The sequence below is a fragment of the Oncorhynchus nerka genome, linkage group LG3 (assembly GCF_034236695.1).
Source record: "Oncorhynchus nerka isolate Pitt River linkage group LG3, Oner_Uvic_2.0, whole genome shotgun sequence".
NCBI lineage: Eukaryota > Metazoa > Chordata > Actinopteri > Salmoniformes > Salmonidae > Oncorhynchus > Oncorhynchus nerka.
In genome coordinates this window covers 59,803,747-59,827,368 of record NC_088398.1, presented here as the reverse complement: position 1 = coordinate 59,827,368, position 23,622 = coordinate 59,803,747, and the positions used below count along the sequence as shown (strand labels likewise).

The following is a 23,622-nucleotide window of genomic DNA, read 5'->3' as shown; positions in this document are numbered from 1 at the left end:
AGCTGCAAGTCTCTTGGGGTATGTCTCCATAAGCTTGGCACATCTAGCCACTGGGATTTTTGCCCATTGCAGCTGCAAGTCTCTTGGGTTATGTCTCTATAAGCTTGCCACGTCTAGCCACTGGTATTTTTGCCCATTCTCCAAGGCAAAACTGCTTCAGCTCCTTAAAGTTGGACGAGTTCCGCTGGTGTACAGCAATCTTCAAGTCATACCACAGATTCTCAATTGGGTTGAGGTCTGGGCTTTGGTCTGGGACATTCCATTTAAATTTCCCCCTTAAACCACTCGAGTGTTGCTTTAGCAGTATGCTTAGGGTCTTCTTCCACATGCCTTTTTTTCTTTTTTTTTCTTTAAGCAATGGCTTTTTTTGGGCCACTCTTCCGTAGACCAGCTCTGTGGAGTGTATGGCTTAAAATGGTTCTATGGACAGATATTCCAATCTCCGCTGTGGAGCATTTCAGTTCCTTCAGGGTTATCTTTGGTCTCTTTGTTGTAGTGCCATAATCTTTCAATTTTTTAAATAATGGATTTAATGGTGCTCCGTGGGATGTTCAAAGTTTCAGATATTATTTTATAACCCAACCCTGATCTGTACTTCTCCAAAACATTGTCCCTGACCTGTTTGGAGAGCTCCTTGGTCTTTATGGTGCCGCTTGCTTGGTCGTGCCCCTTGCTTAGTGGTGTTGCAGACTCTGGAGCCTTTCAGAACAGGTATATACATAGTGAGATCATGTGCCACTTATGTGATTTCTGAAGGTAATTGGTTGCACCAGATCTTATTTAGGGGCTTCATAGCAAAGGAGGTGAAAACATATGCTGCACCACTTCTCTGTATATTTGTTATAATTTCTTGAAACAAGTCATTTTTTAAATTTCACTTCACCAATTTGGACTATTTTGTGTATGTTCATTACAACAAATCCAATTAAAAATGTATTTAAATTACAGGTTGTAATGCAACAAAATAGGAAAAACGTCAAGGGGGATGAGTACTTTTGCAAGGCACTGTAGATCGGTATGGTTTGGCCATGCAATCTGTACATAACATAGTAAACAAAAATCCAGGACACTCAGATGAATATGACATATTACGTATGGTATGTATTCATTTGTGGATGTCAATCATCCCTTTTGTCACGACTTCCACAAAGTTATTCCCTCTCCTTGTTCAGGCGGTGTTCGGCGGTCGACGTCACCGGCTTTCTAGCTGCCACCGATCCATGTTTCATTTTTCCTTTTGTTTTGTCTGTTTTACACACCTGGTTCCCATCTCATGATTATGTTCCTTATTTAACCCTCTGGTTTCCCTTTCTGTTTTGTGCGTGATTGTTTTTTGTGTGTTGGAGTTCGTATCCTGTTTTGTATTTGTTTTATAACGGGATTTTTGTTCCGTTCTCAGATGGAGTAAATACAGTGGTTTTACTCTTACCTGTGTCCTGCCCCTGACTCCTTCGCTATCCTCTAGATAGACTCTGACACCTTTTGTATGATATGTTACGAATTATAATTCGTACGATATGTTTTAGAATTCAAATTTGTTGTGGCTAACATTAGCTAAGGTTAGGAGTTAGGTTAAAGGGTTAAGTTTAGGGGAAGGGTTAGTTAACATGCTAAATAGTTGCTAATTAGCTAAAATGCTAAAGTCATCCATTATGAGATACGAACACACAACCTTTGTGTTGCTAAATGTAACATATCATACTGATTTGAGCGTCCGGACTTTTACTATGGTACGTCTAGTTTATGAGACCAGCCTGTGCCATGATAGTATGAGTTGATTGTTTAGATAAGCATGTGTGTGATTGGATGCACAGTTGAATATATATATGTGTGTGTTTTTAGTTTTTTTCTTCACAGGGGCAGACTTGCCAGATGGGCTGGTCCAACCTACTGGGCCTGTCTAACTTAGGTTTGAACTCAAAATGATAATCATCTGGCTAATAATGAGGTCCTCAAGGAACAAAATGGCCAGTGTGTTAGAAATGACAGGGCCCATTTTTGGTCACAGTCTGCCTCTGTGTGTGTGACTGTTTGTCTTTGTCTTAATTTAGCAGAATTTTCACTGGGATATATCCCTCCCACAATGAATGCACTGGGAGCAAAGCCAAACGAGGTAGCAGCAGAGAGAGTAGATGAAGAATCTCTCTGTCTCCTTTTCCTTTACTCACTGTTTTTCTCTCCCTCTGCCACAAATATTAGTACTGGTTTCAGTTGTGCTGCCTTTTTATGGATGCATACAAACCAATGACTGGAAGAAACGCACAAACAGCGCACACACAAATACACATACTGTGCACAGAAACACACACAACGACTGGACTTGAGAGAGGTGATATGTGCATATTGATAAACCATCGCTCAGCTCTAACAGTAAAAGAGAAATACCATGAGACAGGTGTGTGTGTGACTCACAGCCCAGGAGGCGGGACACAATTTAAAGACTTTCTCTCAGATGATTTCTGCCCCCTGGAGAGGAAACCAGCAGCTTTGGCAAGAATTCCACAAAATACCCTTTGCTTTCACAAGAACTGAAAATATCAGTTTCAGGCTGTGATTCACTGATGTTACCATGCTGGCTTGTTCATTGGTCCTGGACCCTCCACTCGGGCAGGGGTCAGTATATGCTTCACAGATGGATCAGAACACCAGATGCTCCTGGATGCTTCTAACATCATAATAAGTACACACACACACACGCTGATGACAAGTACACACAGACACATACACGCATACACTGATGACACTTGTTTATGACAAAAGTAAGTTCTCCCATCGAGGGAAGGTGCTTTCTGTTCTGGAAGATCTGATCAACCAACAGTCATAAGGTTGCTATGAACACTTATAAGGTCACTATTAACACTCATAGTGGCGCTACAGACACTCATAGCAGCACAATGAATACCAAGGGACTTAACTCTTTACTAACCAATCAAAGTCTAGCCATGGTCGTCATCAGTCCAATCACAGTCTGGTGGTGAGGAGATTGTCAAAACAAAGACAACACCAGTCAGACAGACTAAGTGTTGGGTCTCAGCCATCCAGTCCCATGTTGGGGGTCAGGGTCAGGGGTTGAAAGTCAGGGGTCATGGCAGGCCAACTTGTCTGCAGCTGGAGTCCCAGAGGCCGCGATGGAGCTGTGGGTCGTAGGTGTTTGGTGATGTCATCTCTGTGCGCCCATTGCTCCAGTAGGCTCCTCCCTCCCCCTTCAGAGACGGAGACAGAGCAGTGTAGAGGACCGTGGACGCTCCCTGGGACGGGCTCTGGGGGCACAACACAAACTGTTAGACTGTTATACATAACGCATGCACCCAGGCACGCACACACGGACACACACACACGCACACAACGAGGCTGTTATATAAACACACACAACCAGCAGAGCTTCACTGGCATAAAGATACAGCTAGATCTACACCCTAACAACAAAAGCCTACAGTATTTCTACAACAACATGACTTTTCAACCTATTTCTACATGAGACTGACTTCAACCTATTTCTACATGAGACTCTGATAAACAGTGTGTGTGTGTGTGTGTGTGTGTGTGTGTGTGTGTGTGTGCATGCATGCGTGTGTATTAATGTGATAGTGCTGAGGAGCCTGTTATTAATGGTGCATTTGTAGTTGCATGGCAGAGGCTCCCTAAAGGTCATTTACTTAGGCAACTGCCTGTAGTGATTACACTCTCTAACACCCACTCAGCACAAACAGGGCTGTCTCCTTCCATTCCATCCTCCAGACGCACACAGGGCTGTCTCCTTCCATGCCATCCTCCAGACACACACATGGCTGTCTCCTTCCATCCCATCCTCCAGACGCACACAGGGCTGTCTCCTTCCATCCCATCCTCCAGACACACACAGGGCTGTCTCCTTTAATCCCATCCTCCAGACACACACAGGGCTGTCTCCTTCCATCCCATCCTCCAGACACACACAGGGCTGTCTCCTTCCATCCCATCCTCCAGACACACACAGGGCTGTCTCCTTCCATCCCATCCTGCAGACACACACAGGGCTGTCTCCTTCCATCCCATCCTCCAGACACACACAGGGCTGTCTCCTTTAATCCCATCCTCCAGACACACACAGGGCTGTCTCCTTCCATCCCATCCTCCAGACACACACAGGGCTGTCTCCTTCCATCCCATTCTCCAGACACACACAGGGCTGTCTCCTTCCATCCCATCCTCCAGATACACACAGGGCTGTCTCCTTCCATCCCATCCTCCAGACACACACAGGGCTGTCTCCTTCCATCCCATCCTCCAGACACACACAGGGCTGTCTCCTTCCATCCCATCCTCCAGACACACACAGGGCTGTCTCCTTCCATCCCATCCTCCAGACGCACACAGGGATGTCTCCTTCCATCCCATCCTCCAGACACACACAGGGCTGTCTCCTTCCATCACATCCTCCAGACGCACACAGTGCTGTCTCCTTCCATCCCATCCTCCAGACACACACAGGGCTGTCTCCTTCCATCCCATCCTCCAGACGCACACAGGGCTGTCTCCTTCCATCCCATCCTCCAGACACACACAGGGCTGTCTCCTTTAATCCCATCCTCCAGACACACACAGGGCTGTCTCCTTCCATCCCATCCTCCAGACGCACACAGGGCTGTCTCCTTCCATCCCATCCTCCAGACACACACAGGGCTGTCTCCTTTAATCCCATCCTCCAGACACACACAGGGCTGTCTCCTTCCATCCCATCCTCCAGACGCACACAGGGCTGTCTCCTTCCATCCCATCCTGCAGACATTAACAGGGCCTCCAGGCCAATGCTTTAAGATATGAAGCACAATCTAAAATAACCCCAATGAAATGGACAACTATTTAGTTAGCAACAAGCAAATGTTTTAACATTTAATTTTGTGTTTGTGTCTTTGTGTCTGTGTGTGTGTGGGTGTGTCTATGTGTGCATGCGTGTGTGTCTGTGTGTGTTGGTAGAGCATGGCGCTTGCAACACCAGGGTTGTGGGTTCGATTCCAATGGGGGACCAGTACGAAAAAGTACCAAAATGTATGCACTCACAACTGTAAGTCACTCTGGATAAGAGTGTCTGCTAAATGCCTCAACTGTAAAAGACAGAGTCATTGATTCATGCATATCTTATGGAGATTCTGAACATTCTCATCTTCCTTAAACTTGGCAAGTTTTCCCTCTTCATCTCTCTTTCCCTTCACTTCTCTCTCTTTCTCTCTCTCTGCCTAAAAATACACTCTGAAGTCAGTATGGTACTGAAATGCCACATTTTAAGATACTTATTCTGTAATTAACTTCTTGAATAAATCGTTCCGATTTATTCTGAAAACTTTGACAGTAGTCAGATAGAGGAAATTAAATGGTAGCCATATAACTCTATGCACAATGATGACTTTTAACAATTCCACAGAACAGTTTACAAAAACACATTTACATGAAGAACAGTGCATATGCAAAGTTTGGTCACAGAATGATGGCACAAACAGCACAAACAGTCATTTTGCACTGTTCAGTAAATGTGCAGTGGAATGTTCAGTGGAAATTGTTAAAAGGAGTCCTTGTGCATAGAGTTGTAGGTTTGTTTAACTTTACAATCATTGGTTTTTGTTTGGCATAAATGTATAAAGTGAAAAATCTGAGTCTCAGCATCATTCTGTTACTGTGTAATTGACAATACTCGATTAGCACTGTGTATGTGTATGTGTGTGTGTGTGTGTGTGTGTGTGTGTGTGTGTGTGTGTGTGTGTGTGTGTGTGTGTGTGTACCCTAAAGAGCAGGCGTGCGATGGCTGTCTGTGCGAGGCGGGCGGTGGGGAAGAGGTGGCAGTAGAGTGAAGTGTCGACCATCCCAGGGTCCACTGCACATGAGCTCACTGGAAACCCTCCTCTATCCAGCCTCTGTTGCAGGTGGGAGGAAAATAACAGTAGTGTCAGCTTACTCTGGGAGTACGCCGCATGGGCCGAATAACACTGCCTGAAGACTGAAAGAGAGGGGGGAGAAAGATGTTGAAAAAAGGTCTGGAGTGGGAGGAAATTAGGAGAGGAAGGTGTGTGTGTATGTGATGCGTGGGTTGACTCATAACCCGTAGTCCCCACGGTTATATCCGCTGGGCGTGTGGGTTTAGGGTCATGAAATATTATGTGGATGAAGGGTGGCTGGATTGAATACAGAGAAAACACTACCTTAAAAATTATATAAATATATAATTATTGTGCAATTTAAATCTATAGGTTTTTCTATCATTATTTTAGGCTATCTGGTATTAGTGCATAAGCCTAAGCTTTAGGGCCTAACTGTACGCACGCCAAATAGCCTACACACCAATCGTCAAATGCATTTGGGAAAGGGCAGAAAAAGTTTGTGTCAATCCACGGAAACAAGAAGGACAATGTCAGAGTTTAATTCAGTAAGAGAAAAGCTGCAAAATGGAGTGGAAGATCAAGAGACAGGAGGGCCGGAAAAGTCATGTTTGGGATAGATTTGGTGAAGTGGTGAAAGAGGATGACACCAGGCTATGTTTGTGATGATTTCTTCCCGGTCCCTAAATGTCTTTGAAAGAAGCAGAGATGATAGAGAAAACTTTACCGATGTCAACTAGATTGAAGCATTCATTGTATCGATTTATGACATTCTGGTGACCGAGCGTTTATTTAGTCTTCTAGGGCAACATAATGAGTGAAGAGAAGCTGCATGCATCTAATTATAGATGGCGCGGCAGGTAGCTTAGTGGTTAGAGCGTTGGACTAGTAACTGAAAGGTTGCCAGATCGAATCCTCGAGCTGACAAGGTAAAAAGCTGTAGTTTTGCCCCTGAACAAGGCAGTTAACCTACTTTTCCTAGGCCGTCATTGAAAATAAGAATTTGTTCTTAATTGACTTGCCTAGTTAAATAAAGGTTAAAAATAAATAAATAGACAAGTTGATTAACAAATAGTCTACCGAAATGTCAGAAATTATAAGCAGAAACATATCTACAATCAGGCAGAAAGATTGTCCAAAAAAATAGTTAAGACACAGTTCATTTAAGAATTTAAGTCTCATATCAAGCGTATAGGTCGGCAGATTGATTGGTTGATTGTGTGTCACTCACCATTGTTGACTAAGATGTGCAGCGGTAGGCCTCGTCTCTTGATACTCTGGACAAATTGCCTGACTGACTGCAAAGATGCCAGATTCAACTGATCAAACTCCACTGAAAACACAAAACACACACACACCATTCATTTAAATACAATACACAGTACAGATATAAGATCTTAATTGGATTACCCTGTTGCAGGAGAACTTTCCTGCAATACAGAACATTTTAAATGTGTAGTGTAGTTTAGGTTTAAAAAGGCTTCTGAAGTTTGTAATTTCCACTTAGAAATTTCAGACTTGGTTTTCCCTTACGAAAAATGTATCAACCCCTACAACAATCACTATTAATTATAAACCACATAATAATAAAAATGTATCAACCCCTACAACAATCACTATTAATTATAAACCACATAATAATAAAAATGTATCAACCCCTACAACAATCACTATTAATTATAATCCACATAATAATAAAAATGTATCAACCCCTACAACAATCACTATTAATTATAATCCACATAATAATTCCCATTACTTGTTGCTGCAGGATTAATCTCCTGCTGTAGCAAACTGGCTCAAATTAAGATCCTACATCTGTAAATACACATATACGGGTAGAAGATCCTATAGGCAGATCATTTGAGCACACAGAAACAAACAAACACACACACAGCATAATCAGCACTCTTGTAAAAAACAAACAAATTCTGCTAACTGTGTCTGTAGTGGAAAATCAAAGCAGCATCAATGTATTAATCTAATACAGTAGGCTCTTCTCTAATAGAGAACACAAACTGCTGCTAGCTTCATACACATTATACTACATGATACCAATACGTCCTCCTAACATCTCATACAGTAAGTATTCTGCAGCAGCAACGCAGGCAGGACTTGCTGTAGGACCTCTGCTCTGTGTGTGTTGTGTGTGTGTCTGCGTGTGTGACTTTCAGAGTCAAAAATAGCCTTTCACAATGGATGATTTTTAGTCCAGGGCTAAACTTATCCTGGGTTAAAAGTAGCCTAGGGCTACCCTTGTTTCACACTAGCATTAGTTTACCCAGGGTGAAACCAAAATGTCCAGCTTGAAAAGCCCTAGTCCTCTGGCTATGTGCGTGTGAGAACTATTTGTGTTTGTGTGTGTGTGTTTGTGTGTTTCATACACAGGCTAAGCCAGGGTTTGATACTGATATGAGAATAATTTAACTAATGCCAAATTCCAGTCCTAACCCTGTGTGCTTATAGCTAGCTTTGCTCCTGTCTGAATGCCTGCCTGCCTGCCTTTCTGTCCCTCTCTGTCCCCATGTCCCCAACCTGTCATCCTGTCTTTCTGAGTATGTGCAGATTTTGCTATAAACGGGTGGTGTTTTGATTGGCTCTGGCAAAACATAAGAAGCCTTTGGTGTACATGTGCTTTGCTATTTTCCTCTCAACAATTGGGCATTTAGGGCACACTCCACTCCTTTCCTCCTATCCTTTCCACCCCTCCTCTTCATCTCTCCCTTCCACTCCACCTTTTCTACCTGTGATAATTACAACGAGGATCTGGGCTCCATGCCAGAGAGATAAGCACATTTTACACCTACAAGCTTTTCATTCTGTTAATGTACCCAGTGCTACTCCACTCTGACCCAAAACACTACTGCACCACTGCTACAGTCCATATCAAATGCACTGTTAATACACTACTGTCTATCAAATGTAGCCTAGCTACTGCAGTGTTACATTTAATATAGTGTCCAGTCATGACTCACAAAAGTAGGTGGGTAAATTCTGAGAACCTATCAAGATGACGGTGGGCAAATAACTCAACTTTAATACAAAAAAACGCAAATAGGTGGTTAAAAACTTTTCACTATTCAGTGCTCTGCTTGCTTACATTTATCCTCCATTACACCACTGGTTAACACACTGTTCCCTTTCAGTCGATGACTCTGTATACAATACTATGGGGGAGTCACCGACCAATCAACAGCCCGAGGGATGCCAAGCCCCCCCCCAGAAGCATCCATTTCCTAAATTCTTTTGCTTTTCAGCTCGCCTGATGGAAGAATGTGTCACGCAATTTACAAACTTTTCAAGCACACGAAGACTACGAGATTCGGCACTAACTAAAGTGTCTGTTAGTGGGGAGAGAGTACTCGCCCCCCTAGATGTTGCGAGTTTTGGGTCTTGGTATACGTTTTTGTGTTTGCTAAAAGCGAACTACTTTCTGCTCTGTTTGTGTAGCTAATATTTCCTTGCTTGGGTAGGATTTATGTTAGCTAAAAACCAACTACTTTGTTCTCTGCTTGTGTAGCCAGTGCTTCCTTGCTTGAGTAACATGGCTAGTGGTAAAAGTACGTTTTTAAAAAAGGCTAACCATCCGAGTTTGAACCTCCTACCGTGCCCTTGGGCATGTGGTTTCACAATGAAAATGAAAGATACTCACGAGTGCTGTCCTGTTTGCCTGGGGTGGAAACATGCTCAGGAGGCTTTGGCTCGGACCAATTTGTGTGACCATTGTCTATGACTGGGCTCAACTTTCATTGGGCGTCGGGTTGAATTAGTGAGAAAGATTGGGGCTGCTGGTGAAGGGTCAACCGGTGATTTGACCTTGATAATGGGGTTGTCTGAAGCTGGGAGAGAGTGGCAGTGGTGGTCGGAGTTGATAGGAGTGTCATCCCAGCCGTGTGAGGCTCATTCCAGTTTCTCCGGCAGTGTTCAGAGTCCGGATTCCGGGATGATATATATCCCTGGTTGGCTCTGGAGGGATTTCAATCCGGGGCAGCCTACATCCCCAGCTTTGGATTCTGCGGGGCAGAGTGAACCATTAGTGGTTAATGCATCTTCGATGGAGCTATATCGTAGGGCGACAAATCACCTGGGGGTGGATTGGCCGTCTTCTACCCACAAGAGTTTCAAATCAAATTTAATTTGTCACATGCTTACTTACGGGCCCTTCCCAACAATGCAGAGAGAAATAAAAAAGTGAAATAATAGAAAAATAAAACACGTAATAATAAAACACAATGAGTATATATATATATATATATATATACAGTGGCAAGAAAGGTATGTGAACCTTTTGGAATTATCTGGATTTCTATATAAATTAGTCATAAGTCTACAATAGACAAACACCATCTGCTTAAACTAATAACACAAACAATTATACGTTAAACCGTATAAACATTCACAGTGCAGGCTGGAAAAAGTATGTGAACCCTTGGATTTAACAACTGGTTGACCCTCCTTTGGCAGCAATAACCTCAACCAAATGTTTTCTGTAGTTGCAGATCAGACCTCCACAACGGTCAGGAGGAATTTTGGACCATTCATCTTTACAAAACGGTTTCAGTTCAGCAATATTCTTAGGATGTCTGGTGTGAACCGCTCGAGGTCATGCCACAGCATCTCAATCGGGTTGAGGTCAGGACTCTGAATGGGCCACTCCAGAAGGCATATTTTCTTCTGTTGAAGCCATTCTGTTGCTGATTTACTTCTGTGTTTGGGTCGTTGTGCTGTTGCATTACCCAACTTCTGTTAAGCTTCATATAGCCTTACATTCTCCTGCAAAATGTCTTGATAAACTTGGGAAAGTCATAAACATCAAGGTTTTTGGAGATACTTTTGTAACCCTTTCCAGCGCTATGCAACAACGCAACAACAAAATCTTCTGAGATCTCTTTTGTTCGAGGCATCAAATCAGGCAATGCTTCTTGTGAATAGCAAACTCAAATGTTATGAGTGTTTTTCATAGGGCAGGGCAGCTCTAACCCACATCTCCAATCTCGTCTCAATGATTGGTTAGCTGACTCCTGACTCCAATTAGCATTTGGAGAAGTCATTAGCCTAAGGGTTCACATATTTTTCCCAACCTACACTGTGAATATTTAAATGATGCATTCAATGTAGACAATAACATTTTAAGCAGACTGTGTTTGTCTGTTGTTGTGAAGATGAAGATCAGATCAAATTGACCAATTTATGCAGAAATCCAGGTAATTCCAAAGGGTTCACATACTTTTTCTTGAGACTGTATACGGGGTACCAGTGCTGAGTTGATGTGCAGAGGTACGAGGTAATTGAGTTAGACACTGTATGTACATATAACTGGGAATAAAGTGACAGATAGTAAACAGTAGCAGCAGCGTATGTGATGAGTCCAAAAAAGTAATTCCAAATGGGGCAATGCAGATAGTCCTGGTAGCTGTTTGGTTAACTATTTAACAAACAATTTAGCAGTCTTATTGCTTGGAGGTAGAAGCAATTCTGGGTCCTGTTTGTTTCAGACTTGGTGCATCAGTACCACCTGCCATGTGGTAGCAGAGAGAACAGTCTATGACTTTGGTGGCAGAAGTCTTTGACAATTTCTAGGGCCTTTCTTTGACACCGCCTGGTATAAAGGTCCTAGACGGCAGGGAGCTTGGCCACAGTGATGTACTGGGATGTACGCACTACCCTCTGTAGAGCCTTGCAGTCAGATGCAAAGCAGTTGCCATACCAAGCAGTGATGCAGCCAGTCACGATGATCTCAATGGTGCAGCTTTAGAACTTTTTGAGGATCTGAGGGCCCATGTTAAATCTTTTCAGCCTCCTGAGAGGCTATGTTCACGACTGTGCTGGTGTGTGTCACCATGATACATTTACATTACATTACATTTAAGTCATTTAGCAGACGCTCTTATCCAGAGCGACTTACAAATTGGTGCATTCACCTTATGACATCCAGTGGAGCAGCCACTTTACAATAGTGCATCTAAATCTTTTAAGGGGGGGGGGTGAGAAGGATGACTTTATCCTAGTGATGTGGACACCGAGGACCTTGAAGCTTTCGACTCACTCCACTACAGCCCGTAGATGTGAATGGGGGCATGCTCGGCCCTCTGTTTCCTGTAGTCCATGAGCAGCTCCTTTGTCTTGCTGAAATAGATGGAGACGTTGTTGTTCTGGCACCACACTGCCAGGTCTCTGACTTCCTCCCTATAGGCTGTCTCATCATAGTCAGTGATCAGGCCTACCACCGTCGTATTGTCGGCAAACTTAATGATGGTATTGGAGTCGTGTGCTGCCACTCCAGGTCAGAGGCAGGTTTCCCCGGGCCAGGGGGCGGCTTCGAGGACGTTTTTTGACCATTTTGGTGCTTCTGAGCAGCTTTGAAAGTCTTCGAACAGATGCCATGCTGGGTCAAAGAAGAAAGGAACGGGGGATACCTAGTCAGTACCAGTGAATGCATTCAACTGAAAGCTTGGTTACTGGCCCAACGCTCCTACCCGAAGAGCGGGATGGAGGCTGATTATTCCACAGGGCAGGGGAAGGAGGAGACCTTGTGACCCTAGCTGGATGCCGGGGAGGGGGTGTGTTCTCGGGGCCCTCCTTCCCGACCATTTACTGTGGCAACAGTGTTTCCAAGTGGCTCGGTCAATGGGGGCAAGTTACTTGTTGCCGAAGTCCCCGAACGCATTGTGAGCCAGGTATCAGAACGGCAGTACCACGAAAGCACATTGTTTCTACCCAAGGTTCCTTGGTGTTCAGCGGTGGCGTACATCAACAAGCAGGGGGGAACGCGGTCTCTCTCTCTCCTAAACCTTGCCTGTTATCTGCTTGTATGGAGCAGAGCACATTTCCTGTCACTCAGGCCAATGTATCTTCCCGGATCTCTCAACGTGGGTGCACCCCCTGGGACCTATTTGGCAGGGCTGATGTAGATCTTTATGCATCGCGAGAAAATGCGCATTTTTGTCTGTTCTTCTCAATGTTGTTGATTCTGGTGGCTCCCGGTTCGCCCAGATAACCCTCATTTCCGGAGATCATCCGCCAGTTGGGCGGGGCCACTTGGAGGGCTCTGTGTCATCGGGATCTATTGTCCCAGGCACACAGGAAAATCTGCTGCCCACGACCGCATATATGGATCTGTGGGTTTGATTATTATGACTATACAGTCAACGTGTGCGCCTTCTACTAGAGGGTTGTACATATATATACTGTGTGTCTTACAGGTCCCTGGCTTTATAGATGTTCCCTGTCTCACCTCCACCGTTAGCTTCCAGTAAACAACGAAGGTTGCATGGCGTGAGTCCAGTGCGCGCTTTAGGACCAAGGATATCCACGTTTGTGACCAGATTTCTGTTTGTTTCGCTAATCCAGCTCGGGATTGTGGCTATCTCCCTGGCATATGTCAGCAAAGGACAAGGGTTGCCTAGTGGTGTGCGTGCTCACTTCACTAGGGGTGTGGAGGTTTCTTGGCCATTGTTCAGGGGCATAAAGATTGGAGATGCCTATGCTGCAGCGAGTTGGGGTTCCCGAAAAATGCTTTTGTGAGGTTTTATTGCTTAGACATAATTGCTCACTGTGTGGCTCATAGTGTTCTTAGTGTGCAGGTTGCGCATTTATCAGGGTTACGACAGTTACCTGTGGGTTTGAGCCTTGGGCTCCTGTGGTTCATCGACTCTGGTCGATGCTATTTTATTTTATTTATTTCACCTTTATTTAACCAGGTAGGCTAGTTGAGAACAAGTTCTCATTTGCAACTGCGACCTGGCCAAGATAAAGCATAGCAGTGTGAACAGACAACACATAGTTACACATGGAGTAAACAATTAACAAGTCAATAACACAGTAGAAAAAAAGGGGGAGTCTATATACAATGTGTGCAAAAGGCATGAGGAGGTAGGCGAATAATTACAATTTTGCAGATTAACACTGGAGTGATAAATGATCAGATGGTCATGTACAGGTAGAGATATTGGTGTGCAAAAGAGCAGAAAAGTAAATAAATAAAAACAGTATGGGGATGAGGTAGGTGAAAATGGGTGGGCTATTTACCAATAGACTATGTACAGCTGCAGCGATCGGTTAGCTGCTCAGATAGCTGATGTTTGAAGTTGGTGAGGGAGATAAAAGTCTCCAACTTCAGCGATTTTTGCAGTCGTTCCAGTCCCAGGCAGCAGAGTACTGGAACGAAAGGCGGCCAAATGAGGTGTTGGCTTTAGGGATGATCAGTGAGATACACCTGCTGGAGCGCGTGCTACGGATGGGTGTTGCCATCGTGACCAGTGAACTGAGATAAGGCGGAGCTTTACCTAGCATGGACTTGTAGATGACCTGGAGCCAGTGGGTCTGGCGACGAATATGTAGCGAGGGCCAGCCGACTAGAGCATACAAGTCGCAGTGGTGGGTGGTATAAGGTGCTTTAGTGACAAAACGGATGGCACTGTGATAGACTGCATCCAGTTTGCTGAGTAGAGTGTTGGAAGCCATTTTGTAGATGACATCGCCGAAGTCGAGGATCGGTAGGATAGTCAGTTTTACTAGGGTAAGCTTGGCGGCGTGAGTGAAGGAGGCTTTGTTGCGGAATAGAAAGCCGACTCTTGATTTGATTTTCGATTGGAGATGTTTGATATGAGTCTGGAAGGAGAGTTTGCAGTCTAGCCAGACACCTAGGTACTTATAGATGTCCACATATTCAAGGTCGGAACCATCCAGGGTGGTGATGCTAGTCGGGCATGCGGGTGCAGGCAGCGATCGGTTGAAAAGCATGCATTTGGTTTTACTAGCGTTTAAGAGCAGTTGGAGGCCACAGAAGGAGTGTTGTATGGCATTGAAGCTCGTTTGGAGGTTAGATAGCACAGTGTCCAATGACGGGCCGAAAGTATATAGAATGGTGTCGTCTGCGTAGAGGTGGATCAGGGAATCGCCCGCAGCAAGAGCAACATCATTGATATATACAGAGAAAATAGTCAGCCCGAGAATTGAACCCTGTGGCACCCCCATAGAGACTGCCAGAGGACCGGACAGCATGCCCTCCGATTTGACACACTGAACTCTGTCTGCAAAGTAATTGGTGAACCAGGCAAGGCAGTCATCCGAAAAACCGAGGCTACTGAGTCTGCCGATAAGAATATGGTGATTGACAGAGTCGAAAGCCTTGGCAAGGTCGATGAAGACGGCTGCACAGTACTGTCTTTTATCGATGGCGGTTATGATATCGTTTAGTACCTTGAGTGTGGCTGAGGTGCACCCGTGACCGGCTCGGAAACCAGATTGCACAGCGGAGAAGGTACGGTAGGATTCGAGATGGTCAGTGACCTGTTTGTTGACTTGGCTTTCGAAGACCTTAGATAGGCAGGGCAGGATGGATATAGGTCTGTAACAGTTTGGGTCCAGGGCGTCTCCCCCTTTGAAGAGGGGGATGACTGCGGCAGCTTTCCAATCCTTGGGGATCTCAGACGATATGAAAGAGAGGTTGAACAGGCTGGTAATAGGGGTTGCGACAATGGCGGCGGATAGTTTCAGAAATAGAGGGTCCAGATTGTCAAGCCCAGCTGATTTGTATGGGTCCAGGTTTTGCAGCTCTTTCAGAACATCTGCTATCTGGATTTGGGTAAAGGAGAACCTGGAGAGGCTTGGGCGAGGAGCTGCGGGGGGGGGGGGGGGCGGAGCTGTTGGCCGAGGTTGGAGTAGCCAGGCGGAAGGCATGGCCAGCCATTGAGAAATGCTTATTGAAGTCCAGTGCAGTGGGCAGCTGGGAGGAGGTGCTCTTGTTCTCCATGGACTTCACAGTGTCCCAGAACTTTTTGGAGTTGGAGCTACAGGATGCAAACTTCTGCCTGAAGAAGCTGGCCTTAGCTTTCCTGACTGACTGCGTGTATTGGTTCCTGACTTCCCTGAACAGTTGCATATCACGGGGACTATTCGATGCTATTGCAGTCCGCCACAGGATGTTTTTGTGCTGGTTGAGGGCAGTCAGGTCTGGAGTGAACCAAGGGCTGTATCTGTTCTTAGTTCTGCATTTTTTGAACGGAGCATGCTTATCTAAAATGGTGAGGAAGTTACTTTTAAAGAATGACCAGGCATCCTCAACTGACGGGATGAGGTCAATGTCCTTCCAGGATACCCGGGCCAGGTCGATTAGAAAGGCCTGCTCACAGAAGTGTTTTAGGGAGCGTTTGACAGTGATGAGGGGTGGTCGTTTGACTGCGGCTCCGTGGCGGATACAGGCAATGAGGCAGTGATCGCTGAGATCCTGGTTGAAGACAGCGGAGGTGTATTTGGAGGGCCAGTTGGTCAGGATGACGTCTATGAGGGTGCCCTTGTTTACAGAGTTAGGGTTGTACCTGGTGGGTTCCTTGATGATTTGTGTGAGATTGAGGGCATCTAGCTTAGATTGTAGGACTGCCGGGGTGTTAAGCATATCCCAGTTTAGGTCACCTAACAGAACAAACTCTGAAGCTAGATGGGGGGCGATCAATTCACAAATGGTGTCCAGGGCACAACAGTGAGAGACTTATTTCTGGAGAGAGTAATTTTCAAAATTAGTAGTTCGAACTGTTTGGGTATGGACCTGGAAAGTATGACATTACTTTGCAGGCTGTCTCTGCAGTAGACTGCAACTCCTCCCCCTTTGGCAGTTCTATCTTGACGGAAGATGTTATAGTTGGGTATGGAAATCTCTGAATTTTTGGTGGCCTTCCTGAGCCAGGATTCAGACACGGCAAGGACATCGGGGTTAGCAGAGTGTGCTAAAGCAGTGAGTAAAACAAACTTAGGGAGGAGGCTTCTGATGTTGACATGCATGAAACCAAGGCTTTTTCGATCACAGAAGTCAACAAATGAGGGTGCCTGGGGACATGCAGGGCCTGGGTTTACCTCCACATCACCCACGGTACAGAGAAGGAGTAGTATGAGGGTGCGGCTAAGGGCTATCAAAACTGGTCGCCTAGAGCGTTGGGGACAGAGAATAAAAGGAGCAGATTTCTGGGCATGGTAGAATATATTCAGGGCATAATGCGCAGACAGGGGTATGGTGGGGTGCGGGTACAGCGGAGGTAAGCCCAGGCACTGGGTGATGATGAGAGAGGTTGTATCTCTGGACATGCTGGTTGTAATGGGTGAGGTCACCGCATGTATGGGAGGTGGGACAAAGGAGGTAACAGGGGTATGAAGAGTGGAACTAGGGGCTCCATTGTGAACTAAAACAATGATAACTAACCTGAACAACAGTATACAAGGCATATTGACATTTGAGAGAGACATACAGCGAGCATACAGTAATCACAGGTGTTGAATTGGGAAAGCTAGCTAAAACAGTGGGTGAGACAACAACAGCTAATCAGCTAGCACAACAAACAGCAGGTAAAATGGCGTTGACTAGGCAACGGGGCCGACAGATAAAACAAACAAGCAGAATGGAGTACCGTGATTAATGGACAGTCCAGCGTGCATCAGCTATGTAGCCAAGAGATCAGTGTCCAGGGGGCAGCGGTGGATAGGCAGGGAAGCTGGACTGGCGAGTGTTATCCAGGTTAAAAAAGAACTAACAATGACTAAATAGCTTGTAGCTAGTTAGCTGGTTAGCGTCTGGAGGTTCTTGAGTGTGTTCTAAAAAAATAAAAAATAATAGTGATTTCGTATCACATTGGGTGAGGCAGGTTTCTGGAAGGTGTAAACAAATTAAAAATCAAAAAGAGATAGAAAGTAAATATGGGTCCAGTAAGTGTTTGGGACGCGGCGATTCAGACGGTTAGCAGGCCTGTGCTAACAAGCTAACAGTTCGTAGGTCCGGGCTAGACAAGGTAGCAGTTAGCGGACCGGAGCTAGACAAGCTAGCAGTTAGCAAGCCGAATTGAGTGAGTCTGTTTATTCCTCTTCATGCGGTGACATCGATAGACCGGTCATGGGCCCGGGTATTGTAGCCCAGGAGTATGCTACAGGTGCTCTGGCCGGGCTAGCTTCAAGCTAAGTGGGTGGAAACGCTAGCCAGGGGTAATCATCCGGGGTTGCGGTTTAGCTAGATAGCTAGTTGTGAAGATCCAGCTGAAAAATGTTCCGTTTGCGGTGGGAATCCGGGGGTGAATCCGGGGATGAAAAATAGATAGGTCCGTTATGTTCTGGTTAGAGTCGCGTTGTTCGAACTGGCGAGAGCTTTCCGGGCTAAAGGTTAGCTGATGACCGGTTAGCTGAAGACCGCTAGCATAGCTGGTGGTTAGCTGGCTAGCTTCAGTTGAGAGGTTCCGGTTCTGAAGTAAATATAAATACTTTAGGAAAAATAGCTACATTGGGTGAGGCGGGTTGCAGGAGAGTATTTGGAAGCTTAGGTTTAGCAAAATGTTTTTAAAGAGATATGCGAAGAAAAATATGTAAAAAACGAAAAAGAAACGATATATACAAGGGACAGGACGACAGGACGACTTACTGCTACGCCATCTTGGCTATGCAGTGAGTGTGTGCACTTTACCAAGTCATGACAGGTGTTCTGCTGTTTTGGGTTCCTTGTATGAATTCTGACATTTCAGGCTCGCAAGGTATGTATTTTTCATGGAACCGTTGGGTCTATGGACTTGGGCTGCAGTGGAAGCGTGTTAGTGTGCATAGCCAAGTTGCAGTAGGTTCTGGTTCCCTGTATGGGGCTCTGACAGTTCAGGCTTCAAGGGGTAAGTATTAGGGGAAAAGGTGACTTCTGTAACCCCTTTTTGGAGCCGGTGAAACCAGCTCCTGTGGGCTGCTGTGGGCCTCCTCGTCTGGCACCCTCTGAGGCGGCTTGGGGTGTGATTTATGTCTCCATAGTATGTTATACTGAGTGACCGACTGAAAGGGAATGTACAGTTATGAATTTAACTACTGTTCCCTGAAGGATGTAATGAGGTATAACTCAGTTTGGGGATTTGGGCTCGCTGAAGAGTGGTACTGAATTGAGGAAATAGATGCGAGCCCCGGTATTATACCCAGGAAGGCGGGCTCCTGAGGGCAGGCTTGACATCCATTGGCCCGTTGGGCGTGTACTCTTTCTTCTAATCTCCTCTCTCCTGCGCTGTCTCCTATGCTCTATACACCCAGACAAACATGCACACGAAGAGCCAGAGGACGTTTGGTGAGAAGCACCTGCCTCACATACTAATGACGCTTCCGTTACATTGTCATTCAGACACACGCTCACACGCACCCCTCCCTACCCCCACCTCATCGCCCCATCGGCACATTGTCATTCAGAGGACAGAGCTACATGACCCTCACCTCCCCCCACTTCCTTCATCTCCCAACTCACCCCCGTCATTCAGAGCACCGTCATTCAGACCACCCCGTCATTCAGAGCATGCTTCCTTCCCCCGCCCCCGCCCCCACTCCCTAACACCCCTCAATGCCATACCTCTTCATCTTCACAAAGAGAAATAGATCATGCAACAGTCCCAGAGAGGAAATCTACTTCAATGAAGCCGTCTCTACTTTTAACTGACGTGTCGCACTAGAGCAGAGATGCACAGCTCCAGTTCTTAACAGTCATTCTGCTTTTTAACTAGAAGCTGATTTCTACCTGCAAAAAGGTGTGTTCACTCACACCCCAATCAGTAATATCAAGAGCCATGGACGCACGAAAGCAAACAGGACTGTGTGGACTGTGTGGACTGTGTGTTACCTTTGGCCTCTCTGTTCTCCTCACAAATCCTCTTCACAGCAGACACACCCTTCAGCTCATTCTGTCCAGCTAGAGAGGGAGAGAGAAGGGAGAAGAGAGGAGGGGAGGAGAAGAGAGGAGACTGATCTAATTAATTTCCTAAGTAAACACACCCAGTAAACACTCAGAGCGAAAGAGAGAGCGAGAGACGCATACCCACACGCACATCCAGACACACACACACACAAACACAGTCCCTTGCCACGGCAGGCCTATATGCACACATTGCTAAATTCCACAACACACAACTACCCACATACCCTCCAGGAGATGCTGCCTATCTGAACAGATAATTAAAAACCTACCCTGAGGAAATAATTTGCCTACTAAATATTTCTGTCCGTGGGTATTAAACATATAATTAAGACATTATATTAACTAAGTATATTAATCAGTTCATGGTACTGTTGAACGGTATAACACACGTGGTGTACAGTATGGTTTCTTTATGGGGCGGTAGGGTAGCCTAGTGGTTAGAGAGTTGGACTAGTAACCGAAAGGTTGCAAGTTCAAACCCCCGAGCTGACAAGGTACAAATCTGTCGTTCTGCCCCTGAACAGGCAGTTAACCCACTGTTCCTAGGCCGTCATTGAAAATAAGAATTTGTTCTTAACTGACTTGCCTAGTAAAAAAAAATAAAAAATGTAGGCCTACCTATGATAATGTGGGCCCCCAGGCTGGCCATGTGTCTTGAGGTCTCATAGCCAATTCCCCTGGTGCCTCCCGTCACTATAGCAACTTTGCCATGTTGTAAGGCCAGCTCTGGAGAAAGGAAATGAATACAATGACAAATGGAATGGGGTAATAAACATGGTGCAGACATTACCCTATCCCCTAGTATTCTTTAGTTATTCTAGTTATTCTTTAGGCCAGGACAACTCTCCTTCCGTACATGGCCATGCAGTTTATGAAGTTTGTATGGCATGTTTACAGGTTTATGAAGTTTGTATGGCATGTTTACAGGTTTATGAAGTTTGTGTGGCATGTTTACAGGTTTATGAAGTTTGTATGGCATGTTTACAGGTTTATGAAGTTTGTGTGGCATGTTTACAGGTTTATGAAGTTTGTATGGCATGTTTACAGGTTTATGAAGTTTGTGTGGCATGTTTACAGGTTTATGAAGTTTGTATGGCATGTTTACAGGTTTATGAAGTTTGTGTGGCATGTTTACAGGTTTATGAAGTTTGTATGGCATGTTTACAGGTTTATGAAGTTTGCGTGGCATGTTTACAGGTTTATGAAGTTTGTATGGCATGTTTACAGGTTTATGAAGTTTGCATGGCATGTTTACAGGTTTATGAAGTTTGTGTGGCATGTTTACAGGTTTATGAAGTTTGTATGGCATGTTTACAGGTTTATGAAGTTTGTATGGCATGTTTACAGGTTTATGAAGTTTGTGTGGCATGTTTACAGGTTTATGAAGTTTGTATGGCATGTTTACAGGTTTATGAAGTTTGTATGGCATGTTTACAGGTTTATGAAGTTTGTGTGGCATGTTTACAGGTTTATGAAGTTTGTATGGCATGTTTACAGGTTTATGAAGTTTGTGTGGCATGTTTACAGTTTTATGAAGTTTGTATGGCATGTTTACAGGTTTATGAAGTTTGTGTGGCATGTTTACAGGTTTATGAAGTTTGTGTGGCATGTTTACAGGTTTATGAAGTTTGTGTGGCATGTTTACAGGTTTATGAAGTTTGTATGGCATGTTTACAGGTTTATGAAGTTTGTATGGCATGTTTACAGGTTTATGAAGTTTGTGTGGCATGTTTACAGGTTTATGAAGTTTGTATGGCATGTTTACAGGTTTATGAAGTTTGTATGGCATGTTTACAGGTTTATGAAGTTTGTGTGGCATGTTTACAGGTTTATGAAGTTTGTATGGCATGTTTACAGGTTTATGAAGTTTGTATGGCATGTTTACAGGTTTATGAAGTTTGTGTGGCATGTTTACAGGTTTATGAAGTTTGTATGGCATGTTTACAGGTTTATGAAGTTTGTATGGCATGTTTACAGGTTTATGAAGTTTGTGTGGCATGTTTACAGGTTTATGAAGTTTGTATGGCATGTTTACAGGTTTATGAAGTTTGTGTGGCATGTTTACAGGTTTATGAAGTTTGTATGGCATGTTTACAGGTTTATGAAGTTTGTGTGGCATGTTTACAGGTTTATGAAGTTTGTGTGGCATGTTTACAGGTTTATGAAGTTTGTGTGGCATGTTTACAGGTTTATGAAGTTTGTATGGCATGTTTACAGGTTTATGAAGTTTGTATGGCATGTTTACAGGTTTATGAAGTTTGTGTGGCATGTTTACAGGTTTATGAAGTTTGTATGGCATGTTTACAGGTTTATGAAGTTTGTATGGCATGTTTACAGGTTTATGAAGTTTGTGTGGCATGTTTACAGGTTTATGAAGTTTGTATGGCATGTTTACAGGTTTATGAAGTTTGTGTGGCATGTTTACAGGTTTATGACATGTAGCTGGATGTAATTTATTATTTTCCAGCTGGACAGTCTGTTTCTGTTGTAGCAATTATCATGCCAACATCAAAGGAGAAATATGTGGTGGTGAGCAGGTCAGTGGTAAATGTCATGTTGAGGTGTGTGTGTGTTTTAAGATTATATAATTAGAATGAGTGAACAATAATGCATTCTAATTCTATGGTTGGGCAGTAGTTTACAACATGTTTGACATAGTTTAGTATGTGTGTAACAGGCCTAACCATTCCCTTTACAATATTCTTCCCTCCTGGTCCAGTAGACAACGATGTTGTGCAGGCTTTAGATCCAGACCAGCTCTAACATAGCCTGCTTCGGCTGTTGAGCGGCTGCGCAAGTAGCCAGCAGATAGAACCCTCGTGACTGCGCTGTTTATATGGATGCGCTGATGAGCAAACGAGGGCATCTGAGACTGTCTGCTAAACATTTGTTTTGTGTTCACTTCAAATGGTTAGAAAGGACCGGCAAAGCAATACTTAACAAAGTCAGTCTATGTTCTAGTTGGGGTGAACAGCAGCTCTTTCATCACAGCCTGGAGCTGCTCTTACTCGTAGCGAAACTGGCTAATTAGCCTTGTTATACACTATCCTGGCAACGTGAAGGGACGGCAGATCAATTGATTCATTAGAACTCTCAACCCAAGCAGGTGCAGCCTAAGAGCAGGTAAATAACAATCCAGAAACCCATTAGCCTGGAGGTTGTGTTTGCAAGCACTTCTCTGGTCTCTTTATAATGACCGGCATACACACGAATCCCTCACTCCACCATGTGTCAGAAAGAGGCCCGTCCCAACACTAAGTGTCATACGTCTACTTGTCTCTTCTCTTCCTCGTCTCCTTCCTTCATCATGCGGGCTAGACAGCATAACAGAAGTTTAGGCCTACAGTGAGAACCTGGGGTCTGTTCAGTTTCTAGGTTGAGGGTCAGTGACGTGGGCCATCCTTTGTATTGTTTGTGGGAATCGCATCTCACGCATGACTGGGATTATTTAAGATGATGGGACAGTATTGTGACAGCTTTGTGCGCACACACGCAGACAAACACATACACATGCATATGTACACAACCACATTCTCACACCTTCACACAAATGAACACAAACACACACATCCTTCCTGATTGTGATTGTTATTCAGCAGTGTGTCCAATAAGATCATAGACTTTGATCACAGCTTTGTTTTGTTGTTGTTGTTGTTGCTGGTAGTGTGTGTGTGTGTGTGTGTGTGTGTGTGTGTGTGTGTGTGTGTGTGTGTGTGTGTGTGTGTGTGTGTGTGTGTGTGTGTGTGTGTGTGTGTGCTTCATGTTGCATAACTAGGAGATAAGTACAGTGGACATAGAATATGACAGGACTTGAGGGTGTGTGTGCTAACCAGCACAGAGAATACATTCAGCCTAACCCAGAGCTCAGAACTTCCCATGGTTAAGGATAGCCAGGATAAGTAGAGGTGCTGCAGCACCCCCTGATAAATTGATCCTCCACCAGATTTCACAGTGGGTGCGAAACACTGTAGCTTGTAGGCCTCTCCAGATCTGTGACATTTGGTGGAGGATCGGTGATGATCTGGGGGTGCTTCAGCAAGGCTGGAATCGGCAGATTGGTCTTTGTGAAGGACACATGAATCA

At 44.7% G+C, this 23,622-nt stretch overlaps 1 pseudogene; it reads right to left on the bottom strand.

Annotated features, from left to right (window-relative positions):
• Window positions 1–1,660: 1,660 nt before the first annotated feature.
• On the bottom strand, window positions 1,661–22,848 carry LOC115115819 (dehydrogenase/reductase SDR family member on chromosome X homolog; annotated as a pseudogene).
• Window positions 22,849–23,622: the final 774 nt, after the last annotated feature.